This window comes from Oreochromis niloticus, unplaced genomic scaffold (assembly GCF_001858045.2).
Source record: "Oreochromis niloticus isolate F11D_XX unplaced genomic scaffold, O_niloticus_UMD_NMBU tig00002136_pilon, whole genome shotgun sequence".
In the NCBI taxonomy this organism is placed as follows: Eukaryota; Metazoa; Chordata; class Actinopteri; order Cichliformes; family Cichlidae; genus Oreochromis; species Oreochromis niloticus.
The window spans coordinates 344,655-359,111 of record NW_020327578.1 but is presented as its reverse complement, the minus strand read 5'-3'; the positions used below and the strand labels follow the sequence as shown (position 1 = coordinate 359,111).

The 14,457-nt window shown below is 38.2% G+C and overlaps 2 long non-coding RNA genes across 2 annotated transcripts; both read left to right on the top strand.

Moving 5' to 3' along the window:
- Window positions 1-4,029: 4,029 nt before the first annotated feature.
- LOC109199732 (uncharacterized) lies at window positions 4,030-12,823 on the top strand. The gene is made up of 5 exons (XR_002060041.2): window positions 4,030-4,189; window positions 4,913-4,991; window positions 5,576-5,733; window positions 6,097-6,183; window positions 12,364-12,823. It is a non-coding gene; the product is annotated as an uncharacterized LOC109199732 (long non-coding RNA).
- LOC109199733 (uncharacterized) lies at window positions 6,965-10,479 on the top strand. The gene is made up of 4 exons (XR_002060042.2): window positions 6,965-7,176; window positions 8,919-9,029; window positions 9,637-9,915; window positions 10,422-10,479. It is a non-coding gene; the product is annotated as an uncharacterized LOC109199733 (long non-coding RNA).
- Window positions 12,824-14,457: the final 1,634 nt, after the last annotated feature.

Below are 14,457 nucleotides of genomic sequence, written 5' to 3'. Positions count from 1 at the left end.
CGTTTAAAGGCAACACATTTACAACAGCCACACAGCGCACACAGATATAGGACACACACGCACACATTTGCCCATTTTAGTTATTATGCACACACATAGTCAGACCTATGGAGCGTCACGCTGCGCATTTTCTTCTCTTTATTTACAAAAAAAAAAAAAAAAAATATGGTGTGTTTCCATTTTCCTCACCCGTCTAAGCAAGACACACAGCATATGTCATTAGCTACAAACACACAACTATGGGCACGCTAAGGTTTGTCTCATGGAATGTGCATGGAGCTGGCTCTAGGGAAAAAGGTTAAAAATACTTAACCAACTTAAAAAACTACAGGCAGACGTTGTTTTATTACAAGAAACCCACATGCCTGTCACAGGTTTGAATAAACTTAAAACACCTGAGTTTCCTAATGTGTTCTCAGCCTGTTATAATTCTAGACAAAGAGGAGTAGCAATTCTAATACATAAAAATATTAATTTCACAGTACTCGATACAGTTATAGATCCAGAGGGCAGATTCCTAATAGTCAAACTATCTATACTTAACCAAAAGCTAGGTATTGTAAGTTTATATGGTCCGAATGTTGATGACCCCTCATTCTTCCACGGTTTTTTTAGTGCACTCTCCGAACACCTAGATTGCACAATTGTTCTTGGGGGCGACCTCGACCTGGGACTAAATGAAGAAATGGATAGGCTCAATACAACAGGAACTCAGCGTAATTGGCAGTCCACAAATATAATCAAACAGTATATGAGCGACTTTGGTCTTTGCGATGCATGGCGCTCCCTCCACCCTAACAGTAAGGAATATTCTTTCTTCTCACATGTTCATCACTCCTACTCTCGTCTGGATTATTTTTTGGTCAGCAGCTCACTGCTGAGTGACATTTCAGACACTGAGATTCATCCTATAGCTGTCAGCGATCATGCTCCTGTATCTTTAACACTAATGCACAAGAATAATACTACGCCAAGTAAAAACTGGAGATTTAATACATCGCTGCTCAAAGATGAAGAGTTTATCAAATACTTTAAAAAAGAATGGACTTCATATTTAGATTTTAATGACATTCCTGGAACATCAGCATCTGTCCTCTGGGAAGCAGGGAAAGCTGTGATGAGAGGTAAAATAATCTCTTTCTCATCACATAAGAAGAAAGAAGAAAACAAAAATATTCAAGAACTGGAAAAAAACATCAAATCCTTAGAAAAAGCCTATGTATCACACCAAGATCAAGAAATATTAAACAATTTACGCAAAACAAAACTAGAATTAAATGAAATTATTAATAAAAAGACTAAATTCTTAGTACAAAGACTTCGTCTGCAAAATTATGAACACGGTAACAAATCTGGACAATTTCTTGCTAACCAGTTAAAAATCAATAAAGAAAAAACAACTATATGTGCTGTTCAAGATTTATCTGGGAATACAATATATGATCTTAAAAAAATAAACAAAATTTTTAGGGATTTCTATGAAACTTTATATACACCACAAATAAACCCATCTAAAAACGAAATTGATCAGTTTCTGGACAACATAACTCTTCCAAAATTATTAGACACTCAAGCAATGGCACTGGATTCGCCACTGACGCCAGGTGAACTCCAGGAAGCCCTGATAAGTATGCCCAATAATAAGGCTCCAGGTCCAGACGGCTTTCCTGCAGAATTCTACAAAGAATTCTGGACGATTCTAGCACCAGTTTTTTACAGAATGTTGCAGGAAATCAAAGAAAATGGTAGACTACCACCAAATATGAACTCTGCAAATATCAGTCTCTTACTAAAACCAGGCAAAGACCCTGTATATCCCTCAAGCTATCGTCCAATATCCCTTATTAATGTAGACCTTAAAATAATCTGCAAAGCTCTCTCAAAGAGATTAGAGAAAATGACCCCCCTTTTAATTCATCCTGACCAAACTGGTTTCATAAAAGGTAGGCACTCATCAACAAATACACGTAGATTACTTAATTTAACAGACTACTCATGCAGTAAAAACATTGAAACCATAATATTGTCTCTTGATGCAGAAAAAGCATTTGACAGAGTTAACTGGAAATTTCTATTTGTAACTTTACACAAATTTGGTTTTGGAACCTCTTTCATAAACTGGTTAAAAATATTATATAACTCCCCAACAGCTTGTGTCAGAACAAATGACCAAACATCCTCCAGCTTCTGTCTCCTGAGGGGCACCAGGCAGGGATGCCCACTCTCCCCTTCATTGTTTGCAATTTTTATTGAGCCACTAGCAGCAGCAATTAGACAGAATTCAGTAATTAAGGGCATAAAATGCAAGAATGTAGAACATAAAATCAGCCTTTATGTGGATGATGTGTTACTTTTTCTCCAAAACTCACAAACCAATATCTCTGGGGTGATTGAATTGATAAATTCTTTCTCAAGAGTCTCAGATTATTCAATCAACTGGTCAAAATCTACAGTCCTTCCGATTAATTGCTCCTTCCATAATTCTTCTCCTACACCACTGCAATCTGGAAATATAAAATATTTAGGTATTAATGTCTCTCCTAAGCTTTCAGAATTAACTAAATTAAACCACATCCCGCTTTTAAAGACAGTAGAAAGTGATCTGGCTAGATGGAAATGTCTACCCATATCACTCATGGGAAGGGTTGCCGCTATAAAAATGATGGTCTTGCCAAAAATAAACTACTTGTTTTCAATGATCCCAAATAAGCCATCACAAGATTGGTTCAGATCTCTAGACTCATGTATTTCTAAATTCCTTTGGAAAGACAAACCCCCACGTATCAGCTTAAAAACATTACAAAGGACCAAGGATAAAGGAGGATTAGAACTACCTAACTTTCAGCACTACTTCTTAGCCAACAGGCTTCAGTTCATCTCTAGATGGTTTAAACACAGCTTCTTAGATGAGCCCTGGCTAGATGTAGAACAGGCACTGTGTAATAATCTAGAAATTTCAGACCTACTATTTATCAGCTCAAACATCAAAAGACATGAATGCTTTAAAAGCATCAACATCAGCTCCTCTCTGACAGCATGGTGGGAGTTTCTAAAAATGACAGCGTCCTCATTAATCCCATGCAAACGTACACCTATCTGGAATAACCCTGACATATTACAAAACAATAATATGATTAATTTTCCAGAATGGAGTTGTAAAGGAATTAAATACTTAGAACATATATTAGAGGGAACAGACTTTATTCCATTTGACAGACTAGTTGCACAATATGGGATCAACAAGAAAAGATTTTTAGAATATCAACAAATTAAATCCATAGTAAAAAAGAGATTTAACCTCAGTCAAGCTGAATTACAAACACCACCAAGTGTGGTACACTTTCTTACTCTTAAATCCCCCAAATTATTATCTAAAATATACAGAAAAATAGATGAATCAATATCCCTTCCTATTGCAAAGTGGGAAGCAGATTTATCAGTCTGCTTAGACCAAAACTTCTGGTCTCAGGTATGCTTAAAAACCTTTAAATTGATTAAAAATCCCAGTCTGCAATTAATACAATACAAAATACTACATAGAGTGCATTATACTGGTCATCGGATGTTCAAGATGGGCTTTACATCTTCCAACAACTGCTCACACTGTCAAGGCAATACACCAGACAATTACATCTACGCCCTTTGGTTCTGTCCACCAGTGCAGAAGTTTTGGCGCGAGATATGTGAAGACTTATCAAAGTGTCTGCACTGTAAAAACGATAACTAGTAATTGTTGATTTGAGTAAAGTTTTCAAATTAAACTGACTTAGAAATAAAACTTTCCATTTACAACCTAAAATAGCTTGTCTGCCCAACAAATTTCTTCCATTGTTGTCCTAACTAAGATTTTCTAGCGAGCATAACAAAGATTATCAACTTTTGAGTAGATTTTTTGAGTCGAGTTGGGAACCGGTGGGAAACCCCGTAGGTGACTGGCACACGTCGTGCTCTGAATAAGTTTGAACTAGACCAAACGAGTCTGAGCAGACTGTGTGATAGTGGTTTGTCGATGTGTTCTGTACGGTTCTGAACTGAAAACCTGCTAAGAAACTTTGAACAAACGTGGCCAAAGTTGGATGAAAATTACAATTTTTCGACCATTACGGATTTTACCTGGTCTGAAGTTGGAGTGTATTATTTGACCATTTTTTGGACAGGTGCGGGAGCTGCCGGCCATTTGCCCTAGCAGGTAAGCTAACGACATCTGTTATTAGGATTTTCTACAAGCGCTAGGCTGCATCCTCCTGAGGACCCAGGAGGGTGGAACGAGTAAAGCACTGAAAAAAAGCCAAACAATAACATATTTAAGTCATCTAAGGGACTTATATATCATGTTTAAGCTAGCGAAGGACCGCGCGGGGGGTTGAAAATGATATGCCAGGAGTTCGCTGTTCTCGCTGCTCTAGCGAGCCTTGAATCCCCAGCTAGCTATCGAAGCTGGTGGTAACAGACGTCTCCGAAAACGTAGAAGCATTTTTGCAAAAATGTGTTGTCTTAATAAACTGAGCAGATATTTGAAATTTACACAGCTACATTCTCGCCTGAAAATACCTTAAAAGTTTACTTTGTGACCCAGAAAGAGTAATAAGAGTAATATTAAAACTAAGTGGCTGCCGCCATTGTTTGAAACTAGAATCGGCTGGGCCGCGCTATGAATTCTGGCATAGGGTGGGCCACGAAGGATACACCTGACCCATCCTTCAAAGCTGTGGAAAGTATTGTATTGTTTTGAGAGCCTTTTTGTTGGTGGAGTATTGATTTTATGTACAATTCCACGGGTAGACGCGATCTGTACGGTCCGACTTTGCACATGCGCAGTAAGGATCGGGGAGTCCGATCCGTAACTTTTTTTTCTCGTTTTTTTTTCTACATTATATTGAAATGCTTCATTATTGCAAACATTTTCTCTCAGGCGGAGAGAGGTCGTGGAGTGTCAGCCTATGGTATCTGAGGTCCAGGAGAGATGACCTGCGCTGTTTTCCTCTGAGGAGGTAAGACTGTCCTAATTTATTTATAATTTAATTATTATTCAAATTGGGCATGATTTATACTTATATTGAAGCAGTACGGTATTTGCTGGGGTAATGCATTGGCCAACTTTATTATCTTGTGCTACCACTCCAGTCAAGGCCCTTGCCAGTGTTATATTGAAATCCTTACCCTGAACATTTCTGCCAGTACAAGAGTCCCCATGCTAAATCGAAATTGTGAAACAGGAAGGCAATCTCATAATTTTGACTTAGCATGTATTTTTTTTCTTTTTGTGCTAGAAATAGGACTTCTATAGTCTGAGATTGTTAGGGAAAGAATACTAAGGCAGGTCACAGAATCTGATTGGTCACAGATTTTGGTGCAACTTAGAACATAATATGTATTTTCATATTGATACTGGGTTTTGTGGGGGGTGTTTCTATTCCTGTGCAAAAGATGTATTCATGAGAGATTTTTGAAGTAGGTAGGTTTTGCTGTTGATGACACAGTCAGGCATATAACATGGTGCAGACTGTCCAAGACAGCTACCCAGGAATTTTCTGTGCTGAATAAATGACAATATTTTGGTGAATGTATTGTTTAGATATCTGAAAATTTCATCGGATCACAAGCAAAGACCTCCTGGGGACCTTCAATGCATCCCTTGACAAAGTTGTGCCTGGCCTGCTGAAACTGTACTGGTCTAAGAAGGGAGCTCTTGGTGAGGAGATGGAAGACCTCCTGGATAAACTTGATGAACAGGTGAGTGAAGTGCTCCTTTATCTGACATTTTTAGAAGAGAGTATACTTTTCTCTTAACAGAAACTGAAAAAGATGTTGGCTTCAAACAAAACACATCAGTGGATATGTCAGTAAAAATGAATGTCATGAGTCATTGCTTTGTTCTTATTTGGCAGTATTTTATTTAATTTGTAAAACGAAAGTAAAATTGTTAACATGGTGTTGTTGTTGTTTTTTTTGGGGGGGGGTTGTACGTTTTGCGTGTTGCTGGGTCTGACCTGTGCTTTACTTTCATTACTATGAGAGTTCTGATTTTGCATTGTGTATAGTACACCATGTTACTTCACTAATTGAAATTCTTGTTTTCCACTGAATACTCTTTAGACATCCAACACTGTGTCCAATGGGCACTGAGAGGCCTGCCCATTTTCCTCAAGAGAAGATGCAACAGAGGTTTTCCTGAAGTGCTTAGTAAGTACAAAAAAGTAATGCAAGTAAAACTAATTGCTATGAGATGTTTTTAAAGGATGAGTTTATCCAAAATGGAAATGTACACTTTCTCAGTGCAGTCCAGATAATTTTATAGTGGGGATTGCAGTTGTCATAACTCTCACTCCTTTTTTTCTGCTGAGCAGCAGCTGGGCATTGTTAGTGGTTGTTCCATAGCAGAAAATATTTTTGTACAAAACTCACAAGGTGGCATTAATTAAAAGAAAATAAGCTTTTTCTTCTTAAAATCTCCATGGGTCAAACAACCAGCATGGTATAGAGGTTAAAGTTAAAATCTTTAGAAATTTGTTTTGTCTTTAGTTTTTCTTAGCTTTCAATAATTCATATTTTTATGGAAGAAATATAGTGTCATCAGAATCCAACTATTTTTAGACATTGAATTTATAACACTGAATTTTTATCCTCCAAATTTCCCTGCAAAAAATATTCACCTGCAAAAATTCGCCTGCAAAAAATTCACCTGCAAAAATTCACCTGCAAAAAATTCAACTGCAAAAATTCGCCTGCAAAAAATTCACCTGCAAAAATTCACCTGCAAAAAATTCACCTGCAAAAATTCACCTGCAAAAATTCAACTGCAAAAATTCACCTGCAAAAGTGATGACCTTAAATGACCCAAGCCAGAGCAATCAGCACTAGATCGAGTCGAGCGGCTCTCGGCCAATTAAATTACGCTGTTTGATCACATGACACCGTTAGCCAGCAGTGTGTCTTCTGAAAAGAGAGCTGTTTAGAGGTGAGTGATTAAGTTTTTCTCCTAAATAGAGATCATTACAGAACGCCTAGTCCTACTTAAAATCCCATTCATTTTTCTTTTATTTTATCATCTACTCGAACTGAGGAAAACGTTTGACTAACTCAAAGAAAATTTCCGCGCCTCCCCTGCCTGTCTGCAGAGGCAGTTTTGAATTCAGGAGCGGCAAGATGGCAGCGGCAAACCCTGGCGATTCTCCGGTAAGTATATTGTGTTTTGAAACGTTAATTTTATTTAAATCCGTTGGTCACGTATAAAGTACACAGACGGGGTCTTTGCTCAACTCGTCTGATGCGTGTCTCACTAAGCGCTACATGCTAGCATCCTGCTAACCGAGCTAACCTTTACATGCTGTGCTCTACAAAATAGGATACTCGGTACAAAACCATAATCCGCAGATATTGATAGATAGACGAACACTGCAAATATAATGTGGGAAACGAGAACGGCATTGGGTGAAGGGGTAAAATACACCATGAATAAAGCCATAGAGTGAATGGCTGCCATCGTTGCAGAACGGCCTGATTTAATGACAAGAATGGGGAAGAGTGAGGTGAAGTGAACCAAAGCCACAAAACACGGTCAGACAAGGCGGGAATAGGGCAGTGATATGTCCGTCAGTATGATGTCGGTGTGTGCTTTGGTGAACAAAACCTCGAGACCCGTAGCAGGAAGATGGGAGACTCGTGTTTCACTGGAATAGTGGTGAATTAAAACATCATTTGTTGGGGAAATTTAGGTGTAAATGCATCCATGCAGGCGAGACAGAGGCAGACCAGGCAGTGAAGAAAACAATGCAAACATTAGAAATATTAAAACGGAAATATGGGATTAATATAACATAAAATTAGGGGAAATTAAAGGAACACAATGTAAATTATACTGTAAAGTCATTAAAACAGCATAACCTGATTAAAAGAAACATGTAATTGGGTAGGATGATGATGATGATGATAATAATAATAATAATAATAATAATAATAATAATAATAATAATATTAAAAAAAACATGTACAAGATGGGCATGTATACTTGTACCCAGAATTTAACAACTATAAAATTGTGGCATGACAGTACCTTACCCCATCCATTATATCCACACTTTCAGAAAAGGATATGGTCAATATCTTTACAAATACTATCTAAACTTAAACAGATAGCATAAGTTAAACGGGATATTCCCTCTGCGCTGTCCTAGAGTGAATACATCAAATTAAACAAATAAGTAGTCTATGGCATTTAAAGGGGTTACCTACAATTCTGAAATGATAATACTAATTCTTATTGATGATGATATTGTATTTGAAATCCTGGTGTAACACTGAACCCGACATCATAAAATGATTACCCTTGTAATGTCAGGGAGCTACAACCAAGGAGGGAAAATATTACTATCTCACCCCTTGTATCCAATTACATAACAGCACTGCTTGGTAAAGGTGTTGAATTAGCTGGGTCGCTCAGTTTGGGGAAAATTGTGGGTAGCCTGCAAGGGCCTCAACTTCTCCATTCCCACAATGTGCAACAAATGGGCACAGCTGATCTTCAAGATTGGAACATCGGCCAATTACTTCCAACTTTAACGTGTTTTTGCAAAAATATTCTTAAAATTGTCTCTTTACACAGATCATAATGATACAAGATGGCACTTGTGTAATTTCCTATAAATTCAATAAATCTAAATAATTGTTATCAACCCGGTAAATCCTGAAAAATGTTTTAACAGCTGTGTTAAATTAAACTTCATACTGACACATGCTGGAAAGCGCATTCATGAGACAATTCATGTTTTATGCCTTCTAGAGCAGTAGCAATCAAAGATTTTAAGGATTCTTTTACATTTTTTAAAAACACTCTGATTAAGGCATAAGTTGTTCTTTATCATCAGATCTAAGTTTGTTTAAAGCTTCGAATGTTTTGGGGTACTTTTCTTTGTTTTCAGGGTTCGTGGCAACCACGGATGGGAAAATGTGGAGGTTGCACGGCTGATGTTTACTGTTCGTGGCACAGGAAGAGGCAGTTTCATTTCAGGAATGAGTGTGCACAATCAAAGGTTTGTTCTCATAAAATACTGTCAACCTCAAATGTTTCTGACATAAGATGGAAGGTGTTGCAGCTTTATTTCCATTATTTAAAAATACATAAACATTTAAAGGGTATAGTTTTATGAAAAAAGTTTTATAGTAATATGTCTTTAGAGAACAGTGCCCTATCCAGCAGGATATATTGTCTGATATGTGTCAGGTGTTTCTTGTTTTGTTTTGTTTTTTTTGTTTTTTTTGTTGTTGTTGTTGTTGTTGTTGTTTCTTTCAATTTCCATTATTTACCCCTCAAGGAAGAAAATATTGGACAGGTCCTACAAACCCCAAAGAGCCTTCAGGACTCTGCCCTATTTTTAGTTATTCACACACCTTTTCCAGTCTGTTACTTCCTTCCCTGAATGTTCATTCTGTGTTAATGGTCTTGTTGCCACTGATCATCACAACCCTTTTGGCACCTTTTAAGTGATATGCCTGGGTCCTTCCTACATGCCCTGATAATGTATTATTACTGTTGTCATGCACACATTTCATGTAGGGTTAGAAACAAGCAGGGAATTTCTCATACACACCAAAAGAAAGGCCATACCTAATTTAAATATTTTTTATATATTATTTCAGAATAGAGCGACTGTGGAGAGACCTGTGGGTGGCCGTTACATGCATTTACTACGATGTTCTTCACAACCCTGAGGAAGAAGGCCTTCTTGACATTTCAAATGCTGCACACCTCTTTTGCTGCCATTACATCTTTCTTCCTCGACTAGAGGATAATTTTAATACATTTTGCAGTGGATGGGACAACCATCCACTGCGAACAGAAAACAACATGAGTCCCCCAACCAGCTGTGGGAGTTGGGTCACAGATATCACCCTGTTCCTGTTCCAGAAAACACACAGGTAAAGGTGCACATTTTTAGTACTCATTGATTCTCTTACAGAGAATGTGATGATTTTATGGATAATTAAAGTCAGCCATAAATCCACAAACACAACAAGCTGAAAGTCAGTGATGCTGCTCGGTTTGCAGTCCTGAATATGACGGCACAAGCAGGATTCACTGCACTGTTAATGTTAGCTATGTTATATTGCTGCCTCTGTTCGGTGGTGTCGAGCCAAACGGACTTTAACGTGTGTTTGAACGAGCTGACGGTTCACTCGTTAAGCTGAAAAAAAGATGCTTTAATCACAGGAGTCACACATGTGTCCACTGTACCATCTGGGAACTCTTCTTGTTTAGCACTCGTAATAACACAAACACTAAATCCTCCTTCTCTTGTGCTGTTTTGTAGCAGTGTGTACACCTGAGACTGTCACCTGTCTGTCTGTCCTGCACTCTCTCTCTGTTTCTTTCTCTCTGATTGTGGAATAAAAGTATAAGTTACACTTGTGTTTGAATCCTGCAGCTTATCACACATTTGATTTCCATGTGTGACAACTGCAAGTGTCCAGAGTGAGGACAGACTGAGGGACCCACTGCTGCACATCATCTGTGAGGCTTTGCACCCCTGATGATCCACCAGGACACACTCAGCAGTGTGTGAGGAAGAGGAGGAGGAAGAGCCAGCAGCAGCTGACAGATGGAGAGAATAGACAGACTGTTCCCTGTTTGTGAAGGACTGCTAGGAAAGTTTAAAATAACTAATTGTCTGTCCTGAATCAGTCTTATTAGGTAATGTTCAAATAATTTTATCATTCCAGTGTTTTCAGTGTGGGAGAAAGTACTCAGGGCCTCCAAGTTACACACTATGAAAGGCAGCAACAAGTTTAATATTCAGAAACCTAAAGTATGTATCAGCAGCAGAATGGAGCTAAAAATAAATGTTTGTTTCAGTTCTATGAAGCTTTGAGTATTTTGGATTAGTAGCACTGCTGTGTTTGTTGCATGATATTGCTGTAATTGTTTATATGCTTTATATATTCTGAGGTAAGTTGATCTATAGTGTTACATCATATTCTATAAGGATGTTATGTGTTTGTAGACTTTCTGCCCAGTTTGACCCATTTAGCAGAAGTCGGCCTGTTTAAGGCTCTGATATCTATTCTGTATGACTTAAAGCAGTTATGACATGGTCTGATTTTCTCACCCAATAAAGGAATATTTAATATATCAGTCTACTCTTTGTTTATTAGAAACAGTTATCACAGCTCGTACATTTTCTTTTTACACATATATGTGAGCATTGAGCCAAATTTAGTAATGCCAACATATTGAAAGAACAATGTTTGTCTCTTATATATAATACATATACACTGTCAAACATATTTGTCTTTGAGTGAAGATTTAAGGTGATAGGACTTATAAATAACTGGAACTTGAATCTTTACTGAAGCTCAGTGTTAGACACAGAGTTCACTCACATGTGCTGTACCAGTGTACCTGCACATGTGATGTGACAATAGAAGTGATTTGATTTGAGAGTTCAAACTCACTGCTGTAATAACTTATAATGATTAATATAATAACTATAATATTGGCCATATCATATTTACAGTGACTTTAGTCTCATGAACAACATTGGCTAATTGTTATTTACTAGCTAATCCTAAATGACTGTTCAGTACAGATATGAAGGCCAACAATCGTGTTTTACAGTCCCGTGGTCTCAGCCTCAGATACTTATTAAATCACACAAAGCTCGAGTAGAAACAAACACACGAACAAAATATGTTCTTCATTTCTGTCAAACAAAGCTGTATGAAACGTTTCCAGCGGTTGGTGTTATGGTTGCTAGGCAACCTGGGCAGCGCGACGGAGGCTAGACCGTCCCATTTCACGAGCCTCGCACTTCCGGCCTTAGCGGTCTTTGAGTATGCGGCCCTTGAGGATCGTTGAGGCTGCGTACTTTAAGGCTGCAGACCCTGAATTGTGATACAGCCCCTGAATTGGGATACAGCCTTAATCCCTCACCTCTAAACAGCTATCTTCTAGGAGACACACTGCTGGCTAACGATGTCATGTGATCAAACAGCGTAATTTAATTGGCTGAGAGCCGCTCGACTCGATCTAGTGCTGATTGCTCTGGCTTGGGTCATTTAAGGTCATCACTTTTGCAGGTGAATTTTTGCAGTTGAATTTTTGCAGGTGAATTTTTGCAGGTGAATTTTTTGCAGGTGAATTTTTGCAGGTGAATTTTTTGCAGGCGAATTTTTGCAGTTGAATTTTTTGCAGGTGAATTTTTGCAGGTGAATTTTTGCAGGTGAATTTTTTGCAGGCGAATTTTTGCAGGTGAATATTTTTTGCAGGGAAATTTGGAGGATAAAAATTCAGTGTTATAAATTCAATGTCTAAAAATAGTTGGATTCTGATGACACTATATTTCTTCCATATATTTTACTTTTCTTCAGGACACTGACATTTTGGAACCAGTGTTGAACGGTGCATCAGTTGCCATCCTCACCATCCTACAAGATGACGATGCTGATACGTCTGTGCGAGAACATGCAGTTGTGTTGGAAGGGGACATCGTGCTACATAACATTCCAGATCTCTCTACTGCCCTGGCACACCTCTTTGGCCTTCTGTATGCCCTCAACATTGATTATCCAAAGCAGATGAGTTTTACCTTTGAAGCAATTCAGGCCATCTTATTTTGGCCTGGTCGGACAATATGAAGGTGAAGTGGATAAATCATTATTCGAAATGTAAATTTTAGTCAGATGAATCTGTATTGTTGAGAATATATGGTGAAAATTTGTCTTGTAGTATTTTAAAAGATTTGTTATAGTGTTAGTTTCCTCTTCATTGATGGTAACATTTCTAAGAACTTTTAACTTCCATAGTTCATCATAGTAAGCCTGTGTAAAATGTCAATGTCTGGGTGCATAGGCAATCGTTTGTAGCACTACCCTATTTCATGTGCAATAGTTATGTTCAGCTTTTACAAGACGGTCAGGGTGTGTGTGCATGAATTATTAAGTTGCTGGACACTTTTCTTTTTTGGTTCTGGACTCTAGAATTTTAACGTCTCTGCTGGGGTGCTCAAAGCACCCAAAAGAAACTGGCAACAGGTTTTTGTTTGTTTGTTATTTCTTTTCTTTCTTTCTTTTTGTTTTTTTTAACAGAAATTCACCCTACTACCCATGACATTCTGAAATGTACTGAAAAGACTGTTGAACAAATAAATAAGCTTTTAGATAACATTGAATTGTGCTTTGTTTTATTCTATATCTATTTATTAAGTGTTTTTTCAAGTATAATAACAACATACATTTTCCTTTGTTTATATAGGTAAATTTTCAACTCACTGGAGTAAGAATTGTATGATTACTCAACAAGAATATCTGTGTTTGGTGAAGGCAGAAATACATGGCATTGAAACCAGAATTTCTTCGTTAGACTTCCAGGATTATCCTAATTAGGTGAACAAGAAGATCCAAGTTGGCAGAACTTGTAAATCTTAGTTGAGTCAACAACAGTTGGCAAAAGTTGAGAAAACTCAAAAATCTCTTGCATCATGTTGCCTTGAAATTTTACGTTTTCTCAACATTTTCTTTTTTACAGTGTGAAATGTAACATTCCAGCCTCCCCTTTAGTGTGCTTGCTGAGCAACTTGGATGAGGTCACTGCAGAAATAAACACAGCCCACATTGTTTTTACAGCCCTATGCATTGCCAAGAAAACGGTCCTCCTTAACTGGAAAAATAAAAATAATCTTAATTCTAATCAATATAAAAACCATCTACTGTAATAGATCACATTAGTCTTGATACAGCCTCTGCCTGTCACGGCTGCCGAGGCGAGCCGTGTGGTGTTGGAGGGAGAAAGGACCCAAAATGCAAGCAGTGGATGATAATGCTAGTGACGTTTATTTACAAAGTGGAGTGGTGGCAAAACAGGAGGACAATAACTACAGAAACCTAAACTGGGAAAACTAAATAACAAACCTGAGAAGATACCAAAAGGGATGAGAGGCAGAGAGACGCAGACGAGGAACATGACACCGTGGAACACAGACGAACCGGCAACAGGCAGGAGAACACACAGGGCTTAAATACACACACACCAGTAATCAGGGAATGAGAAACAGGAGGGCAACACAGCTGGGAGAAATCAGACCTGACGGGACAGGGGAAACGTAAACTGAACACACTCACAACAGACGGAGACCTTCACAATAAAACAGGAAACTTAGACACAGAACCAGACAAGACACTGAACTAAACAGACAGATTCACAAACAGACAGTGTGACACCATGGACAGACGGAGGGAACACAGAAGTGGGGGCAGGCAGGCAAAGAACAGAAACCTAACAAAGGGCAAATCACAACAGAATACATACTCGGAATGAACAAAAGCATAAGGAAACACAAAACACTGAGTCGGCAGGCTCAGGACCGTGACACTGCCACCACATTTGATCAATCCCTTTGGGCTCCTTTGATCGGCTTCATCACCTAGTGGGGTTGGGGGGTCATGGTTTGGTCCTGCCTTCGCTAT